We start from the raw sequence: 16,112 nt of genomic DNA, 5'->3' as shown, positions 1-16,112 counted from the left end.
AAGCTTATGTAGGCCTACAGTTCAAAATTCATGTTTAACTGAATAAACAGTTTGTAAATACAAGTATATCTTATTCAACAAAATGTATTTTCATCACTAATTATCATAGTAGAACAATTTCTCAAGCAGTTGGTGATGCATTGGGGAAACAGGAGATGAGCCAGCCTGATCTCACGAGAAAACGTAAGTATTTTACGTTTTGCCAGTTTAGTGGCTAATTCGTACAAGTTCAGTCGTACGAAATGGTATGATTTTAAAAAGGAGGCATGGCACCTGACCCCACCTCTAACCCCAACCGTCATTGGGGGATAAGCAAATCGTACTAAATTGTATGAATTAGATCGTACGAATTCATACGAATTAGCCACTAAATGAAAAAGTTACGAATTGCCGTGAGATTGTGTTGGATGAGCCCCTGGTCTAATGCGCCAACTGGCTTAAGAAACCCATTCTCAAAGACTTATTATTTGGGTAGCACACATATTCTGAATGGCTTATTTGAATTCTGCCAAAGGCATTTTAATCTAGATTAATCTAGATTAAAAAAAAATTATCTATTTATAATTATCTATTTATAATTAACTATATAAAATTTATCTATTATCAATATATATTTTATATATAGATAAAGTCAGAATTATTAGCCTCCCATTATTTTTTTTTTTTCTTTTTAAAATATTTCCTAACTTATGCATACTTTTTTAACAGAGCAAGAAAATTTTCACAGTATCTCTGATAATATTTTTTCTTCTGGTAAAAGTCTTATTTGTTTTTATTTTGGCTAGAATAAAAGCCGTTTTTGAATTTTTACATATCATTTAAGGTCAATATTATTAGCGCCTTTAAGCTATATATTTTTTCGATAATCTACAGAACAAACCTTCGACATACATGAACTTATTACCCAAATTACCCTAACCTGCCTAGTTAACTTAATTAACCTAGTTAATTAATGTCACTTTAAGCTGTATAGAAGTGCATTGAAAAATATCTAGTTAAATATTATTTACTGTCTTCATTCATTCAATCATTCATTTTCGTTTCGGCTTAGTCCCTTTATTAATCTGGGGTCACCACAGAACCGGCATGAACTGCCAACTTATCCAGCATATGTTTTAAGCAGCGGATGCCCTTCCAGCTGCAACCCATCACTGGGAAACATCCATACACACTCATTCACACACACTACTGACAATTTAGCTAACCCATTTCACCTGTGTAGCATTTCTTTGGACTGTGGGGGAAACCGGAGCACCCGGAGGAAACCCAAGCAAACATCGGGCGAACATGCAAACTCTACACAGAAATGCCAACTTGCCCAGCCGTGGCTCGAACCAGCGACCTTCTTGCTGTGAGGCAATAGCACTACCTACTGCGCAACCCACTAGGGAAAAAATAAACAGGGGGACAAATAATTCTGACTTCAAATATATATATATATATATATATATATACATATACATACATATATACATGTATGTGTGTGTGTGTGTGTGTGTGTGTATATATATATATATATATATATATATATATATATATATATATATATATATATATATATGTGTGTGTGTGTGTGTGTGTGTATCTCTAGCTCTGGATGGCCAGTCCACCACTGCACCTTTATTACCCTGTAATAAAATGGCACCTCTATTCCTCTATTGACACATTCCTTCTAATCGACAACAATAGCATAGGTGACAACAATGTAAATATCTATGCCTTAACCCAATCATCATTGGGGGATAAGCAAACCGTACTAAATTGCACCAATGAGATAAGAATAAGAATTCATATGAATTAGCCATTAAATCATAAAGTTACAAATTGCTGTGAGATAGCATAGTAAAAACCTGACAGTTTCTTCATCAAATGCCTAAAGTATCATGTAACGATGAACCAGTACTTTGTCAGATCAATCTTCACAATCTTCAAAATGCAATAAACAGTAGGGCTGTCAACATTAATGTGTGATTAATTACATCCACTTAACATGTTAAAATAATTAAATTAAAATTACTTTAACAAATAACTGAAGCATTCAAAATCACAAATTAATGTCATTTACATGATGCACTTAGGTGAACTTGAGTTTTGAAAATTACCCCTTTTTTATTTACCTTGGAAAAAAAGCTTGAGGGAATAACTTTGCAGGATATTGTAAATGTTGAAAAAAAAATTATACAAGCAAATGGTGTATGCTTAATTCAACAATAAGTGTTTGATTAATCACACACAAATGAAATATACTGACAGCCCCTGGTACCCAAACTTGAACACTGAGATTAATAAAGCTATTCGGCTACTAAAACACCAGTGCAACCATTAAGTTGCCATGGTTAAAGAAACTGCAAAGCTGATATTTAAAATAAGAGCTATATAATCAGTTAAAACCAACTATAAACAACAGCCTGAGGAATCACTTGAGAAAAAGCTCTGCAGATGGAGATGGGAGGAGAAAGGCAAGAGGAGATTGAAGGATGATCTGTGAATGGACAAGAGGAGAATGTTGAGTCCTTCAGGGTCCACTGCACCGCTAGTGAAAGTGGCCACCGGTTCAAATTAGAAGCCATGTGGTGACAAGTGTGAGAAAATCTCATTAACTCTCCATCCGCCCAGAGAACTGATTCATCTGTCTTTACATGGTTCCTTTCAGCAAGTCTGGATTACAGCGATTCTCCCATGTGCCGTTCAGCACTCCAGTTCATTTACTGTATTGTAGAATGAAGAACGCTTTGGGAGAAGGAACTGGATTGGGACCAAACATGCGTATGAATAACACAATCACGCCGAGCAACATAAAATGCCTTGTCTTTCATGACCATGAAATCAGGAGATGATTAAGAAATGAGCACAAGGCAATTAGTTGAAATGCGTGTAATTCACTAGCATTGACTCTATGGATGATACGATATCTGTCAAAAGTAAGCCACTTAATCATAATCCATTCGTGAGCTAAAGATTGGATGACATGGATTATTCATTATATGCCCAGATTTTTATTTTTTTTAAATACTAGCTAAACCTAATCAAACATGCCACACATGCAGGATTTGGTCATACTTTACAAGCGTTTGTTTGAATTATTATAGCCATGACATGTCAAGCAACGTGTGATAGTATCTTAAACTACATGGTACAACATTTGGGGCTTTTCATATTGCAACTAGGGCTGTGCAATTCATTCATTCATTTTCCTTAATCCCAATTATTTATCAGTGGTCGCCACAGCCAAATGAACTGCCAACTTATCCAGCATACATTTTACACAGCGGATGCCCTTCCAACTGCAACCCAGTACTGGAAAAAATCCATACACTCATTCAAACTTATACACTACGACCAATTTAGTTAATACAATTTACCTGTAGTGCATGTATTTGATCACAAAATACATTGTTTACAATAAAAATTTTCCATTATTTTTAAGAGTGCATTACAGTACACATCATTCCATGGATGCAAGCAGAAACATTAAAAACAGCATTGCGTAAAAGTAGCAATCTAGAAAGTTTACATTTCACATTTTATTTAGCAATTTTTTATGTTAAACCCTAAATAATTAGTTTCCGATAAGTGTTTTATATTTTACAAATATTTATTAATTTATTTGAGTTATTTATATTTTAGTATTTTATTCACATTTATTTTTTCAAACATTTGCCCTGAAGTTCTAAATAAAGTAAGAAATATAACAATGTACAGTATGAGTACATTTCTAGATATATACTTTAACATGCATATAAAAAAGAAATAGTCTTTTCAAGTGGTCAAAAAAGCATACATACATTCATGAAATAAAATAAACTAGATCAAAGATTTTTTATACACACAAACAAAATATTGCAGTGAATGCTAGGTGCTGAAAACAATAGTTTAGTACTGCAATGCACATGCAACATAATTGTAAAGTGTTGCCCAGGGGGTTGCACTACTCATAAGGATTGATTTCTTTCATTTATTCACCACAAGAGAAAAACACCTATAAAGTCCTAAATGAGCGCCTCTGTCATGCTTCTGTTTGCTATTAGAAAATGAAGCACACTAGATCAGTTTTAACTGATAACACGACATGCTTTCGGCATCAGAGCATGTTTTGTTGCATCGCTCAGCATCCTTCATGTGCGTGAACAACATCCAGCATCACTTTATCAACAGTATAAGAAAGCAGTTTGACAAAAAACAACGGCTTTACCTCCATAAACAATTAACACTTTTACAAAACAAGTCTATTGCACCTAATTTAATTAATGACGGCGCGTGTATCACCGGCAACAGTTGAAATACAGCATTCACAATAAAGTGCCCATTCAGGGGGCTACATTTAAAGAATAACTTTACAGATTAAAAGGAAGAATCACATACCTTGTCGGGGTATTACAATCAGTCCGCAAGTCAGTGAGTCCCGTGATTTCGCATCGTCACCTTTCAGGCAGGCAGTGAATTCCACAAAAGCCGCCTCACCTGCTTCAGCAGCGGAGGATGGAGTAAAAGCTGAGCCGAGATGCTGTACAAGGAGTCCTGCTGTGAATGGCCGGTTACTCTCTCCAGGAGGTGTCTAGTCCGCCCAGAGACCCGAGAGCGGCTGTCACTCCTGGCCGTCCCTCTCGCGGACCTGTCAGCGCGAGCCACCCGCTCTCACGAGCCAAACCCCGGACAAACAAACGCGCCTCGATGCTGCAATTGTTCTCGTAGCCGGCTGGTGGCGCTGTTGTGTCTAAAACACCGCGGGTTTGACTGAGGTGAACTCTCAGTTTCACACCTTGAAGTATCCTTCACTTCGTTTGCGGTTTAACACAAGGGACGTCGAGTCGTTTGTAGTATTTTTGTTGTTTACATAAAAAGCTTAATATATTATACACTAACTTGTATTAAAACAAGAGTTTGCTTTATTTTTTAAGAAAAAAACAAACAAACAAACAAGATAGTTCAACTTCAACCGTTTGGGCGTCTCACGGAAGTAAAAGATAATTAACGCACCTGGACCTGGACCCGCGCTAAAATTTACGTCACTGCGTTCCGCCTGTGAGCTTGATTGATTGTCAAAGATACCTATTTTTAATTATTTCCTTGTTGAAATTTCTTACAATATTGAATCTCTTAAGCTTAATAATAATAAAAATAATAAGTTACTTAAAGCTTATGACAATCTTTTTTCTTAATGATTGTGGCTGTGTGTTTTTTTTTCTCTCTCTCTCTCTCTTTTCTTTTTTTTTTGTTATTGTATTTTTTCTCCAATGCAGTGATGTTATTATTCTTGTATTCAATTAAAAAAAATTGATTGTCAAGACATAAATAGGCAACGTTTAAATGTTTGTTGGCCAATTATCTACTACTATTTATACTTTGTTTTATTGTAGACTTTGCTATACAATGTAAAATGTATTTATATTTAATATTAATATATTTATATTATTGTTTAAAATGTAAATGTTTCAATTCTAAAATCTAAATTAAAATGCCAGAAAAAAGATGCTGATAAAGATGATGAAAATAGGGATTTTTTATTTAATTATATATTACAATACTGTATATTGCCTAGCTATATATGGCCATTACATTGAAATTGATTGTATGTATGTATGTATGTATGTATGTGTGTGTATATATATATATATATATATATATATATATATATATATATATATATATATATATATATATATATATATATATGTATGTATGTATGTATGTTTGTATATATATATATATATATATATATATATATATATATATATATATATATATATATATATATATATATATATATATATATATATATATATATATATATATATATATATAAAACCTTGCTAAGCTTTACTTGAGTTTGAGTGGCCACCAAATAAATGTCATGTTTTGTGTTGCACCACAAGGCTGCGCTGTTCTCCTCTTTAATAATTCTTCCAGCAGGCGTTTCTGCGTTGCCATGGTGATTCCTTGCCATAAATTGATGTACGAATCGCACAAATAATGCGGTTACATTTGTGTGTTTCTGTGTATGTTTCTGCATTGAATTTGAAAGCTCAAGAACATCAGAAGAGATTCTCCTTTTAAAGTCTCATTTAAACACATTGGACACATGCAGTGGCATGCTTAAATGCCATTTGAACGTTCTCTCATGAATGCGGGTAAATGCTGTAAAACGATGCTCATGCATGGATATAGCAAATGCATGCACTGTTTGTTACACAGGCCATTCTAATGAGCTGCATCAGTACTGATCTTGATTAAACCCTCTGCTCACACACAGTTTTTAGTAATTAGCAACTTCCCACCTTCAGCATGTGTGTGATGTGATTGATTGCCTAGCAACCATCTCCAGCTGCTGCATCATCAACCAATCACAAAGCATTATTGCGTTTCATTGTTATTCAATGTGGACAAAAATTTTAAGAAGACATGATTGTAGCTTAAACTTAAATACTGTAACAGAGCCATAGCCAGCCTTGTGAGGGGGGGGGGGACCTTTTTACAGTTATTCGACTTATTTTCTATTTTATTATGAGGTTCAAATAAATTCGAATGGTCACACTTTTTGACGTAAAATATAAAAACATTTTATAGATTTAGAATAAAGAAATATGAAGAGGCTACTTATTTTTAGACTACTTTATGTTATATCACTGGGGAGGGGGGCAATATGTTAAAGTTTTAAATTTAAAACTGTGCCCTATTATCATGTATTAGGCAAATAACATACTACTCAGCACATTCAACTTTCCTCAGAATTTGGCTATTTAAATAATAATAAATAAACATTGTAATAATAATCTAGAGCTTTACGATTTTTCTAGCTCCTCTTGTTAAACATAATACATTTGAAAATTCGTGGATAACAACAATAGCCTGATAAGAATTAATATGGGCCGCATGTGGAGCTTCACAACTTTTTACTGGTCATTTTTTTGTTTCAAGAATAAGGTCCAAGATTTAGAATAAAATTTACTTACAGATTTGTCTTTAAAAGCTGACTTGCATTAGATTCTGCTTGGTCTTAAAGCCTTTTTCAATTAATTATTTTGCCAAATTATGATAGCATAGCAATCAAAATATGACAAATGAGCTCATGTATGGGAGAAATACTGAACCTTTGCTAGTGGAAGGACAAGAATGTCGTAAGAAACCTGTTACCCTTGAGTTATATAGTAGTATGGCAGGGGTGTTCAAACTCCTGGAGGGCCGGTGTCCTGGAAAGTTTAGCTTTAACTCTAACCAAACAAACCTGAACCAGCTAGATATACTAGAAACTTCCTAGCAGGTATGTTGAAGCAAGTTGCAGCTAAACTCAGCAGGACACCGGCCCTCCAAAAAATGAGTTTGCACACCCCTGTAGTATGGGAAAATAAAAATAAACATTGCTGCTTTGTTGTTATAAATTTAAGAGAGTGATTAAGATCTACATCTGTTTATATCATTACATTAAATCTAAGGTGAATGACAATGCATTAGATTGTGCTGATTAGATTCAATTTAGCTTCCAGTGAGGGTGTTTTGTCAGTCTCTGTTCTTTGATGATAAGGGGTCAAATATGTGAGAATGTTTACATGTCACTAGTTCTTGTGACCAGGAGCTGTTTGAATTATTGTTATCTGAAGGGAACATCTTTGCTAGAAGCTCAGTGAGGTTTATTTCCTTTATTGCCATTTACTGTTTTGATAAGGGTCAATCCTGAAGCTGATGTGTGCTAGGTCAACAGCAACACTGCTCCTGAAATATTAAATGCAGTCTATGTTGCCTTAGTCAGACTTGCCAACACATTCTCAAAGATCTCTGTTTGAAGAAACCCCAAAGTTTCCTGATGTCTGCTTCGACAAGAAAAACTTTACTTCTGAGTTTCCTACAATAAGAAAAACTAATTTTATGAAAATCAATACTGACAGGTAACCAACATTTTTCAAAACATCTTTTTTTTTTGTATTCAAAAGAATAAAGAACACACCTTGAACTGGTTTTGAACAAGTCAAGAGTGAGTAAAATATGGCAGAATTGACATTTTTAAGTGAACGATCCCTTTAATGTCTGCCTCAGAAAGGTTTAAAGGCCTTAACATTACTTGCACAAATGTTATACAGCAAGTATAACCATTGATTAGGAGAGAAGCGGCAGGTAATAAAGTTGGTCAGATTATCTCATTAAAACTTGTAAACTCAACAACTAATCATACATTTCTACCTCTACTATACCATTTGGAAGCTCCCCAGATTCTTAAGCTGGCATGATCAAATGGGTACTAAACCGATATCAGGATGCACTTCTAAAGCCAGGAAAGTAAACTGGGTTGTTAGGGTTAGGTTTAACCAAAGTTTGTGGCATTTCTGGACCTTTTCAGGCAGGCTGTGAATGCCCTAAAAGTCACCTCACCTGCTTCAGCAGAAGATGATGAATTAAAACTGAGGTGTTGTAAGGAAGTCAAGCTTTTTCCCATTAAGTCCAAGATGTTTAGTTCGTCCAGAGACTCGGAAATGACTTACAATCCTGGCTATCCCTCTCACTGACCTGTCAAAATCACTGCATGGCACTGTTGAATAAATGCTATGTTTTAGTAATGTTAACTTAATGAAAGTATTTTAAATTTGTCAAATCTTAAAGTAGATTTTCAAAAAACAATAAAACAACAAAAAAGAAACAGACAAATAAAAACAATAATCTAACAATGGGAAGTTGGGATCAATATTTAAAAATTATTTGTATATTTAGTATTAATTTAGGTATTATTATTTGCATAGGCTACAAATATTAGTCTGTACTAATAGACAAAGTAAAATTGCTAAGTTACAAATCTATTTATCACACAGGGTGGAAATGTGTGCTGTGGCCTTGTCTTTTGAATCACTTTTAATAAATGTGATGAATTAGTTTGATTACTGTATTTTGTTACTTTTTTATGTAAGTGTAAATATTTTCATTTTTAAATGTGTTTAAAGCAAAGCTAAAAGTCTTAATGCAAAGCTGTTTTAACAATCTGCACAGTACTGTCCCTTACACATTCAGGAATAAAGGTACAAAATCTGTCATTGGGAGGGTCCCATTTCAAAAGGTACACTTTTATACCATACAGATGGACATCAGAACCTTTAAGTGACTGATTATGTGCCTTTATTTCAAAGAATAAGCAGAATGAGTGGTGTTTTATCATTGCTGTCAGATTTACACAAATAAATGAGACATGCATGCATATGACTGAATCTTACATATAATTAATGTATTTCAAATTACAGTGAAATCGACTAATCAAAAATAAGCTTTAAACAAGGAACAAGCATGGTTTTGAAGCTGTTGTACTGTGTAGCAACACAAGGCTGTGCTGTTCTCCTGTTCAATTCATCCATCTCACATTGCTGTGTTAGTGATTTCCAAAGGTTTGGCATACTATAAGTCAAGAATTATTAATTATCTCCTTATATCTATACTTTGAAGCTCAACAAAATGAACCCACCAGTTTCTGAAATGGATAGTAAACCCACAATAAAAGTTTACTCTATTTACTCTTTCTCAAGTGGTTCCAAACCTTAATACGTTTTTTTTCTGTTGAACGCAAAATAAGATATTATGATTTTAATTTTAAAGAAAGCTAAAAACCTGTAACTGTAAACCTGTAACTGTAACCTGTAACTGAAAACCTGTAACATATGGATGTCAATGGATACAGTTTTTTTTTAGCTTTCTTTAAAATATCTTCTTATATTCAACAGAAAAATAAACTCAAACAGGTTTGAACAAACAAAAGGTGAGTAAACCATGACAGAATTTTTAGTATTGGGTGAATTATCCTATTAATGCTGATGTGGACAGTTCAGCATTCAGTCCAAAATAGACCAGATATAAGTATACAACACACAGTGTAAATTATTGTATATTACCGTATGTTAATATGAAGACCAGATAAGTATGACATAACATTTTGGTCATACAAATGTAATTCGGACTGATCATTATGATTAATCCCATCACTATACATCCTAATTCCATGCAGTTCATGGGACACTGATTACTGAGAAATTAATAAAGCCCCTGCCCAGTTTCAACGAGTAATTAGAAACTTCCTATCATCATCATGATTGCCTGGCGACTGCTTTTGTCACATATGTCTGTTCATCCAATCACAAAACACCATGCCCCACATAGACCCCTAAATTCAAGATGCTAAATTTCAGTCATGCAAAATGTGATATATGTGATATATGTGAAATAGGCCTACAGAACAACTCCTGCAGAAGTGAACCCTAAATTAAAAATCTAAAATAAACATTTACAGCACAAATTAATTTGACTTTCTTCTACAGATTACATATACTTTAGCTATTAATTTGCTAACCATTTATCTATATGTATGCCAAAAAATAAATAACAAAAAAGTCTGGATATAACTTTTCTTCATAAGTATGAAGAGTTGTATTCACAAGTATTGTAGTACTTGAACAAAACAGTTCTCCATTCTTCATGCCAGCAATTAGGCCTATATTGATGATATACAAGTTGATAAAGCAGTATTTTATTGATTGTACAGAAATCAAGGGAAACATGTATCATTATGTTTTACTAGTCGAACAATAAAGAAATGAAATTAAAAGAAAAATCATTTTAGTTTATAATGATAGTTAAGACACTCTGTGGACATTTAAATGCATCTTCTGACAGATCCATCACTACAGATCACATACAGTCTCCTCAGATCAGAAGTCACAAATTTGTGGCTGGTACTGCTGAGACAGACAACAACATTCAACCAACCTGATCCAGGGGTATTTGATGGAGTTCAATTAGTTCTAAAACACACACACAAAAAACATTTGTGCTGATGTGTCTGAAGAGTCTTTTAAAAAAATATTTTCTGTTTAGTTTAACTAAACACTTCTCTCAATATACATTTCCTCTCACCTCTGCAATAAATTGCCTTGAGCTATCACACCAAAGATGTTGCCATCCGTTGCTACTTCAATCATGACCAGACTTGATTGAGCTGAGGCTCAAACCAGCAACCCAGCGACCCTCTTGCTGTGAGGCGACAGCACTACCTACTGCGCCACTGCATCGCCTACAAAAGCATGTATCAAAGACTTATTTTTCTTCATCTTATGAACAGTGAATTGATCTCTGTCCTAGTGTAAATGCAGATGGGTTTTCAGCTGTTTTTTGAATATTGTCAGAGGTTCAGTATTACATAATTATTATATTTACACATTTTTACCCACTGGTTGGATGATCTTCCAAATGAAGAAACGTAAAAACTATTCTGAGAATATGAAACAAGTTGGGGGAAGGAAAGACAAGACTTTTTATTAAAGTTGAGTGGCTTGTTGGATCATTTTTGTCTGCTAATTCTGAGATCTTGTGTAAAGGACACAAGTAAACATGTTATGGAAAATAGTGAATAAAAAAGTGGGATGACAGTTAAGGGGTTAAGCAAATAATATGAAAGCACTACAAAGAAAGAACAAATAACAGATAAGCATCAACACAGATAATCAGACAACACAGACAACAATTTGATACATCAGACAAGGTTTCCCATTTCACTTACAGAAAATCAAACACCAAACACGTTTAGTAGACCTCCCAAAAGGAGATTTTTGGCTGGATTATAGTGCTGTCATTGTTTTAAAATTCTAACTTGAGTGGAAAAAAACAACATTCAAAAGAAATAAAAAAAATAAAATTAATGTGTGAGCTCATATCATGCAAAATCAACTTTTGGACCCTGTTTGGAAAGAAATGTGTGTAGGAATACTGTGTATACAGCCATATTATATTGATATAAACACAACAAGTCACTAGCATTTTAACACAATTCAAGTGATTTAATAAATAATTAAATCAGGATTTAAATTCCAGACATTTTGAGTCCCACCACACCATGACGTAGCAGGACAGTTATCCCCTCAACTGATTTTGATTGACAGGTGGCGTGCATATGAGCAAGTCTCAGTATTTGCATGTACAGTATGTCCACAAGACAGAATTTGCAAATAAACTGGGATTAAAAGATCTGTTCCAACTATCTGCACATCATGTAGTACTGTGGGTTGTTGTTCCATCATGTCTGATTTGCTGCCTGTCATTTTGGTGAGTTTATCTGACATCTGACGCTGGGTACTCTAATCTGAAGTGACATGCCAAAACAGTGGGCGGAGCGAGCCAGCTCAATTGCATTTAAACAAACAGGCGTAAATGGCAAAAATTTCCTGTGATTCCAAACTTGCCATTTTTAGTAGGGTATAATACACTCAATGTAATAAATATCTACATATACATATATTATGTGTATTTTGAGCTGAAACTTTGCAGACACACACACACAGGCAACGGTCACTTACAGCTCCTGGAGGGGATGTAGAACAATGACTGTAAAAGCATGTAGACCTTCAGGTGGAGGTAAGAGGGTGTAGCCCAGCTAAGAGTAATGTAGTAGTCCAGCCTTGAAATGACAAGAGCATGACATAAAAAATGTGCAACATGATATCTTAAGAAAGGTCTGATTTTTCTGATGCTAAAGAGGGTAAATCTGCACAATCGAGGTGTGCTCTTTAAAATCTTAAATATAAGTAGTATGTATGCATATTTTGAATTATCGTAAAATTAAACAAAACTGTCTAAAAATAAAAAAGAAAACACAGGATTTAGAGAAAGTCTGAATATTAACTATAAAAAGGATATTTTACCCTAGCTTTAAATAAGGCACAGCATAATCAATAACAGAAGCTGTTGTATTGTGTAGCACCACAAGGCTGTGCTGTTCTCCAGTCCAATTCATTCAAACCTCATTGGTTTTACTGGTAAAAAGGTTCGAGATAAAAACTGTCAAAAATGATTGATTCACAATTTCCACATGGAAATGTAGATTGCTTACCAGAGTTATCTGTTTATATATACTGTGAAGCTTAACAAATTGCCCAGCAGTTTCTTAAGCTGGTGTGCTCAGTTTAGCGTATAAGTGAATAAAGCCTCTGCACAGTTTCCACAAGCACTGTAATTAGCAACTTCCCATAATCATCTCTAACATGGATGCATGTGATTGATAGCCTGGCAACTGATTCTGCCATGTCTTTTCCATCCAATCACAAATAATCCCCTGAGACTCTATAAAGAGGCTTACACTGCTGAACAAATAACAGCATATGCTGGTCAGGTGTGATTTAATGCTGATTTTCTGGGTAATTTCAATCTTACAAAGTGTAATATGAATCACAGAATTTGGGATTAGTAGAATAGGCTGATATAAAATTTGACATGTTAAACATGTTTGTTTTTTATTAATTTTGTTTCAACTTATAGAGTACAACTTTAGATGAGACAATTGTATTAGCCAATGACACAAGCTTTATAATAAAATTCAACAATCAGAAATATGGCTGAGAAAGATTGGTTTAGTTACACAGATTTTAAGTGAAGCCCAGTCATTGGGCTCAGGGCTGCCAGGTTTTTGCAACAATCTTAGCCCAATGATCAGTCAAAATAGCCCAATGACTAGTGATTAATAGCGCAACATCAAAACTCAAAATATGTCATCAGCCATTCGTAAAATACACATTTTACATCACTATAAATTTTACAATGTTTCTTACTTGTAGATAATGGTATACAAGCAATTATAAAGATTCTGTTATCATTAAAAATGATCTTACCTTAAATTGACAGCAGCAGGCATGGCATCTTTCATATGACTGTCGTTTGCTGTCAGTTTTATATTAAAAAAGCATGCTAAAGTATTGGGAAAGACATGGGTGGAATTGCACAAAATTCAACGATTCAAGATCTATAAACTGTATACAAATGTCAGATAACCTAAACCATAGGTGTTCCTAGAGGGCAGCAGTTTTGCTCCAACCCTAATCAAGCAAAGCTCATGCAACTAATCAAGGTGTTCTAATTAAAGACTTTTTTGAACACCTCAATTAATTGCATCAGCTGTGTTTGATTAGGGTTGGAGTAAAACAGTGCAGGAATTGAGTTTAACACCTACAGTATGTCCTAACACTTTTTTTTGCAGTTATCTAGAGTTTGTACAACACATCCCCTTATGACAAGATATTTCCAAGCTACTAGTGTCTGAACGATTAGGGATATGTCCATGTCCAGCCAAACAACTAAATGAATGCTTAGTTATAATTAACTGACTATATTCCAATTATAAGCTAAGAATTAAAGGAGCAGTGTACCTTAAAACTGAAAATGTTCTCACTATTTATTTGCCTCAAGTGGGTCTTTATTTAAATGCAATTAATTTTTCTTTTAAACACAAAAGAAGACTCTGTATTCTAAAGGATGTTGTAAACCAGCAGCCATTGACATGCAAAGAAAGAACAATAAATACTATGGAAGCCAATAAATGCTTTCCAACATTTTTTAAACAATTGTCTTTTGTGTTCAACAGAAGAAAGAAACTCAAACAGGTTTTAAACAAGTGAAAAATTAGTAAATGATGACAGAATTTTCATTTGTGGGTTAACTACCTCTTTAGAGGAACCTAATGAATCTAAAAATACAGTCACAGCAACAATTCACTAGTTTAGAACCTGTTTTTAAATCATTCCATTAGAATCGCAAGTCAAAACTGAACAGCTGATATCTGAAAGATTACCATTCATCATGAGATTATAAAGAAATTTTTGCCATATTCTTCATGTAAAGACTGGTAAAGACACAATACTTTAATCATTTTTAAGCTACTAACCATAGTAACCATAATAAATTTAAACTTTGTGGCATACATTGATTAAAGTCACAGTAGGCTTGTAAACGTCTTAACTTGCTTTATTATTGGTCTCACCAAACCGCACGTGGTTTCAGATTTATTTTCCATTTGTTCTACTGTAAACAGATGAATACAGTGACCTGTTGTGTGAATTCATTATTTGTGATGAGGTTTACTTGTGCCATATTCAAGGTCTTATTTTGATTAAAGTTTAGTTGAACCAAAATTTTTAATTCTGTATAATTACCCACCCTCATGTCATTCCAAACCCCCAAGACCTTATTTCATCTTCGAAATCAAGACATCACAAATTAAGATATTTTTGATCGAATCCTAGAGCTCACTCGCCCACCATAGCAATGGTCCTTCTCATTCAACGTCCAGAAAGAACTAAAAAGACAGACAGTCTCTGGAACTTTGCTGTCATCTAAAATATCCTAAAATATCTTAATTTGTTTTCTGAAGATAAACATGCTATCACAGGGTTGAAATGGTGGTAAGTGTAACTGATTACAGAATTATATTTTTGTAATAAGCCTTTAAGTCCTTTTTTATTTCAGATGGCTGGAAATGGTTGAATTATTAATGCACATGTAAACAGTCTATGATAATTCACTATAAAATTCTGATGTTAGACACTACTACTAATTTTCCAAAAATTTGCCAAAGAAAACAGAGAAAACTTTGAAGCAAAAGAAAAAGTGCAGTTAATAAAAATACATTTTATTGAATAATCTTTATATGCATCGTACAAAATTAGATCTCAAAAATGTAGAGAAAACAAAGATTAGTGGAGTATGTTTTAGAAACCAAACTTTTTCTCATTATTCTACTTCAGCATTTCAGACTTTATTCAATGTTAGTTAGATCTTTTTTAATTGATTTTTTTAGTTTAAAAGTAAAACAAATCAAAAGCCAAAGAAAATTAAACAATAAGGATAAATATCCCATAAAGCTGCAAAATTATATTGTTAAACAAATAGGCTACTACAGCATTAACACACTAAGTAATAATGCAAACATAGTTAAATATTAAAACCTAATTTAATGTTAAATGTTAAAATGTAACACACAGTTAAATGATAAATGCTTAAATATTTTTTTTTATAAATCAACAAATACAAACAAAAGACCACAACTGTTTCTATACACAGGCTGCTCTTAAGAATGCTTACACTCTTTTTTGGCCTCAGTGTGAAGATAGAAGGATGTTTATAAGAAAGTCATTATTACAAAAAGCTATCATTACTTTAAGAAGGTAATTCATTATTTCAAAGATTTATTTAATTATTCTCCTTCTGCTTAGTCCCTTATTTATCAGGGGTAGCCTCAACGGAATGAACCGCCAACTATTCCGGCATATGTTTTGCACAGTGGATGCCCGCAACCCAGTACTGGGAAACATACAGTATTATATTAT

General features: G+C 33.7%; 1 protein-coding gene and 1 long non-coding RNA gene across 3 annotated transcripts in view; both read right to left on the bottom strand.

Annotated features, from left to right (window-relative positions):
• The window catches only part of nav3 (neuron navigator 3), a 367,745-nt gene extending 363,090 nt beyond the window's left edge, over nt 1-4,655 (bottom strand). For both annotated transcript variants that reach the window (NM_001443135.1, NM_001443136.1), the window contains exon 1: nt 4,363-4,655. The gene's annotated coding sequence lies outside the window, so the exon portion shown is untranslated. The remainder of the gene's footprint in view (nt 1-4,362) is intronic.
• A 5,709-nt stretch (nt 4,656-10,364) lies between these two features.
• Nucleotides 10,365-15,750, bottom strand: LOC141381624 (uncharacterized). Its single transcript, XR_015483133.1, has 3 exons — nt 12,315-15,750; nt 10,879-11,035; nt 10,365-10,766 (listed from the first exon to the last, which is right to left on the bottom strand). It is a non-coding gene; the product is annotated as an uncharacterized LOC141381624 (long non-coding RNA).
• Nucleotides 15,751-16,112: the final 362 nt, after the last annotated feature.

The sequence above is a fragment of the Danio rerio genome, chromosome 4 (genome assembly GCF_052040795.2).
Source record: "Danio rerio strain M-AB ecotype USA chromosome 4, GRCz13ab, whole genome shotgun sequence".
NCBI lineage: Eukaryota > Metazoa > Chordata > Actinopteri > Cypriniformes > Danionidae > Danio > Danio rerio.
Note: the sequence above shows the minus strand (reverse complement) of the source record. Positions and strands in the feature narration are given on the sequence as shown.